This window comes from Etheostoma spectabile, chromosome 5, assembly GCF_008692095.1.
Source record: "Etheostoma spectabile isolate EspeVRDwgs_2016 chromosome 5, UIUC_Espe_1.0, whole genome shotgun sequence".
In the NCBI taxonomy this organism is placed as follows: Eukaryota; Metazoa; Chordata; class Actinopteri; order Perciformes; family Percidae; genus Etheostoma; species Etheostoma spectabile.
In genome coordinates, this window is record NC_045737.1 from 12,261,084 (window position 1) to 12,265,549 (window position 4,466).

The 4,466-nt window shown below is 41.8% G+C and overlaps 1 protein-coding gene across 9 annotated transcripts in view; it reads right to left on the reverse strand.

Annotated features, from left to right (window-relative positions):
- trpm3 (transient receptor potential cation channel, subfamily M, member 3) overlaps positions 1-4,466 on the reverse strand; it is a 168,439-nt gene that overhangs the window by 98,603 nt on the left and 65,370 nt on the right. The gene's annotated exons all lie outside the window — the stretch shown is intronic.

Consider the following 4,466-nt stretch of genomic DNA (forward strand, 5'->3'; position numbering starts at 1 on the left):
CACACACACACACACACACACACACACAAGCCCCGTCTCTGTGTGCAGCGTAGTGTTTTTTATACATGCCTCTATGGTGTGTTACATTACAAAGCCAATCACAAACATTATTAGATCTTGGAACAAGCATTCTGCATGCTTATTGGCTCACTGACGCTAATGAGATTCACTCCTTAGGTTTTGAATGATGAGGCATTTTTGGATATTCGATACTAAGGTAGCAATTTGGTCGGTCTAAAGTTAACATGCTAAGTGCCTACCAAGGACACACCAAGGCCCTGATTAAAAGGCAATCACTTATAATGTCTGCCTATATCATGTGTAATAATCAAAAAATCAATCTGGTATAATGACTCTCTTCTTCAGTATAAGAGGCATACATTTGTGTGTGTGTGTGTGTGTGTGTGTGTGTGTGTGTGTAGAAAGAGAGGTCGGGGGGGGTCAAACAGCTAGCTCAGGAATGTTTCCTGGGGAAGGGTATGTTAGGTTAGGCCGACATTTTAAAATTGGATGAGAGTTCACAAGGTAATCATGGACACGCCTATGTGACAACACAAAAGGGGGGCCCATGGGCCCGGGCCCCATGGGCCTGGGCCCCAGCAGAAAGAGACAACACCCCTGTGGGGGATAAGAACTTTCTGTTAGACCAAAGAAAGGGGCCATTCTACTGAGCTCCAGGGTGAAGTAAAATAGCCCACATCGACATGTGTCATGTAATCATCTTGCTTTATTCTTTGTATACAAGTTCTATTATTATTCCAGCTATGACAAACTTAAAATAAAATTAAATGAGAGACATGTTTGTCTTCTGTCTTAACTGACCAACTGGACCACATCACAGCCCACACACATAAAGCCTTATCATACAGATGATTTATAGAAATCCTGTTCACTTCCACATGACATCTGAGTAGATAGAAAGATAGACAGATATTTATTGAACCCAACAAAATGGGAAATTGTGTTAAAGCAGCAGAATATCAGTCACAAAGCACAGAATATAAATGTAAATGAAATACTAGGATACCATATACATCCAATATACATGAAACAATAAAAGGAGAAATAGAACAAGAACAAATATTTGAATATATACAAGTTGAGAATACAAAAATGTGCAACTGCTTAGCTAGTAATGATAAATATGTAGATAACCCTATTGTGCAAGTTGCACTTAGTTCAGTATTGTGATGTCTCACAGTCTTATCTAGCACCCAGTGATGAAGTGTTAAAAAGTTTTATTGCCTGTGGTTGGAATGATTTCTTGTAGCGGTCCAGTACAGAAGGACAGTGAAATATCTCAATTTCCCTGCAGACGGCCTGTGGCCAGAAACTCATCCGTGTGAATCAGATTTTGATCTACTGTGCAGAGATTCAGTAATGTATCTGTGGTCAAAGCTACTCTGACACACAGCTCTTACTAAGACCTAAGCCTTAATCCTATTGTCCCTCTCCCAATCTCTCTATGTCTCTGAGTGTATATTACCCCTTATCTAACCCGGCATCTTGTTTTGTGTATGTGAGTGTTTGTGTGTTTTGAGTGCATGTATAAACTTCGAGTTCAAATGGAGTCAAAATGTACCATTTGAGTGGTAGTGAGTGAGAGACAAGAGAGACACAAGGAGTAATCCATTAAGAATCTGAAAGACTTAAACTGAGGCAGTGTAACGGCATAGTACTGTACGGAATACATTCTAAACAGTTCAGTAAAGAAAGCCTTGTTTTATTAAATGGCAAGAAATCAGGAGTTCCTATATGCATGTTTTTTTTTGCTATTTACAGAAAGTTGGCCACAGAGTAGCCAAACAGCTTTTGCGTTCTAGAAACAAAAACTTATTTAGGTTAACCTTTTTTGATCACAGCAAGGGGGAATCTGGGAAAAGGAAAGTCTCTCTCAAACACCAGTCTCTCTCTCTGTCTCCACATCTTCATTAGCAGGTCTAGTTTTCTGAGTCAGAGATGGTAGGTCAGAATGACCTCGTAGTCGGGGGCAATGGAGAACTTGTCATTTTACTATGAGCTGTTGTGTGCCTGGTGGAGGGTGCTATTAATGTTTTGCCAGCAGGCAGGTTGTAAAAACTGTGACTGTATGCTTTCAGGCTAAATAAAAGCTGTGGTTAAAGCTCTAGTCTTGCCCACAAGGTCACTGCTTGTGCTACTTGGTTACCACTAGCAGGGATAATATGAGGTTCTACCAAGCAGCAACTCCAGGGCCTGACAAGTGAAGCCAATGCTGGATTGGAGCCTCAATCGCTAGTTTAACGCTTCTTCAATACAGAATGATGTTCATTTTGTAAATCATGGTCCCATTTATTTTAAAATTGACAATAAAGCAAGGGATGCTTTAGGGGTGTGGCTACATGCCGACCTGTCAATCAGGACAGAAGCTTAGCAAAGCTAACCATGGCATGGTGTGGACATTAAAACAGCCGTGAACTTGTTTTTGGGTGTTGTCCATGTTTTCATCTTAAACTCTGACTCTCTCACTGTGTTTTTTTAAAAGTCCTGTTCAGTGTTTGGTAGCACCATGTCAGCAACAAATAACTAGCTAGCGCTAGCTGATAAGTTTGCAGATTTTCTGTACTGACGTACATGCAGATGAACGGCGCCAGTATCAGGAGGTCTGCGTTTAGAGGCTGGCAAAACTCTGCTGGATGACTCGTGGCAGAAGGTTAATAAACAGTGACTTTGGTTAGCGTTCAGCTTAGCGCGGCGCCATCGAAAAAATAGAGACACTGGCTTAGACTAGACACATCCTCCTCCCCAGCGCCGCCCTTTTGTCCAAATATGGTCTACTCTGGCACCAAAATATCAAAATGGCAACGGCAAATATGCAAAGTCGGCTTTAAAACGGCAGTCCACAAAACAATGGGTGACGTCACTGATGCTCCGTCCATTAGGTTAAAGGTTAAAAGTATGTCATTCTATAAACAGTTACTAATATTCGTGCCAGGAGGTGATCAAACTTAATTAAAAATAAGTCTGGCGACAGCTCCACTGCAATTCATGCCATCACAGAACTTGCATTGTTTTGAGAGGGGAAATCCTGGAAGATTTCTTCTCAGCAGAGGGGTTAGGGCAACAGGCACCAGAAGGGACATAAGACAAGACAGGTGAGGCTAAAAGAGTATAGAAAGACGTCCAACTAGGGGAATACAAGGCGAGATCATGATGACAATGATTGAGGTGCAAGTGGTTAAGTATAGTAGTTGTAGTGCAAACGCAAGAACGCCTCCAAGGCCAAAGGCAGAAGAATAACAAGCTGGGGGGGGGGGGCCTCAGTAGCAGTAGAATCAACTCTCTGTATGGGATAAACAGAACATTCCAAAGGAAGAACAAAAGTTTTGCTGAAAACAGCATTCTCTCCAGTTTTGGAGGCTAGTGTCCTTATCACTCAAAGAAGCATGATGTGTTGTAGTCAAGTCACCAACTGTCGAATCTGAGTTGAGTCTCGAGTCCTCAGTGTTCGAGTCCGAGTCCACGCCACCAAAGAAGAGTCAGAGTCGAGTCACCATTACCTGAGTTTGAGTTGAGTCTTGAGTTCCCAGTGTTCGAGTCCAAGTTGAATCATCAAAATTGAGTCTATGTTGAATTCCAAGACTGCCTATATTTCTCCACTCTTGCACCTTTAAAAAAGCTTATGTACTAATAAAAGAGGGTCCACATTCAACAAAAAGGACACCATTGTCATACTTGCAAGCAAGTTTATTTACTAACTTTTTAGCGGTGCTCTTTCCAGCATTGGATGTAAAATCCGAGTAGGCAAACTTCCCGTTCCGGGGTAAATCTCTCTGCATTTTCCAAATGTGAACATATAGCAGGGAGCCCGCAAATCATGCACTACAGCTGCATATATCAATATCAATACCTTTGTTACGTGAGTAGTGAAAGTATGAGCGATAAAAGTGAGTGAGGTCAGTGAGTGTGTTGTCAAGCAAGGAGAGCGAGCGGTATCCGTGTCCGACTGAGAAGCGTATGTGGCGCTGTGAGGAAAAAGCGAGAGAGAAAAAAAAGGGATCCCAAAGACGACGTAAGATGAGTTAACAATTAACAAGAAGGTTCTCAATCTGAGTTTATATTTCCTTTGAGTCCGAGTCCAAGAACAAGTCATGCATCAGCAAGTCCAAGTCAAGTCCAGAATAGAGTGTTGAGTCGGACTCGAGTCCAGAGTATAGAGACTCGAGTCCTGGACTGGTAGTCCAACACTGATGTTTAGTATCAAAAATTTAAAAATCTAGTTTGTTGAAGATATGCTCCAAACACAGATCTGAACAGTTGAAACATGTTAAAGTGATGGTTAGGTGTGATTCCACCCTAGTGTCCTCTGCACCATCACCTAAAGCCAAAGAATCTCTCTCTCTCTCTCCCTCTTTCTCTCTCGCTCTCTCTCTCTCTCCAAATGAATGTCACGTTGTAACACGAGCTAAACTTATCCACATTGTAGCAGAACACTTATTGAAGATAAC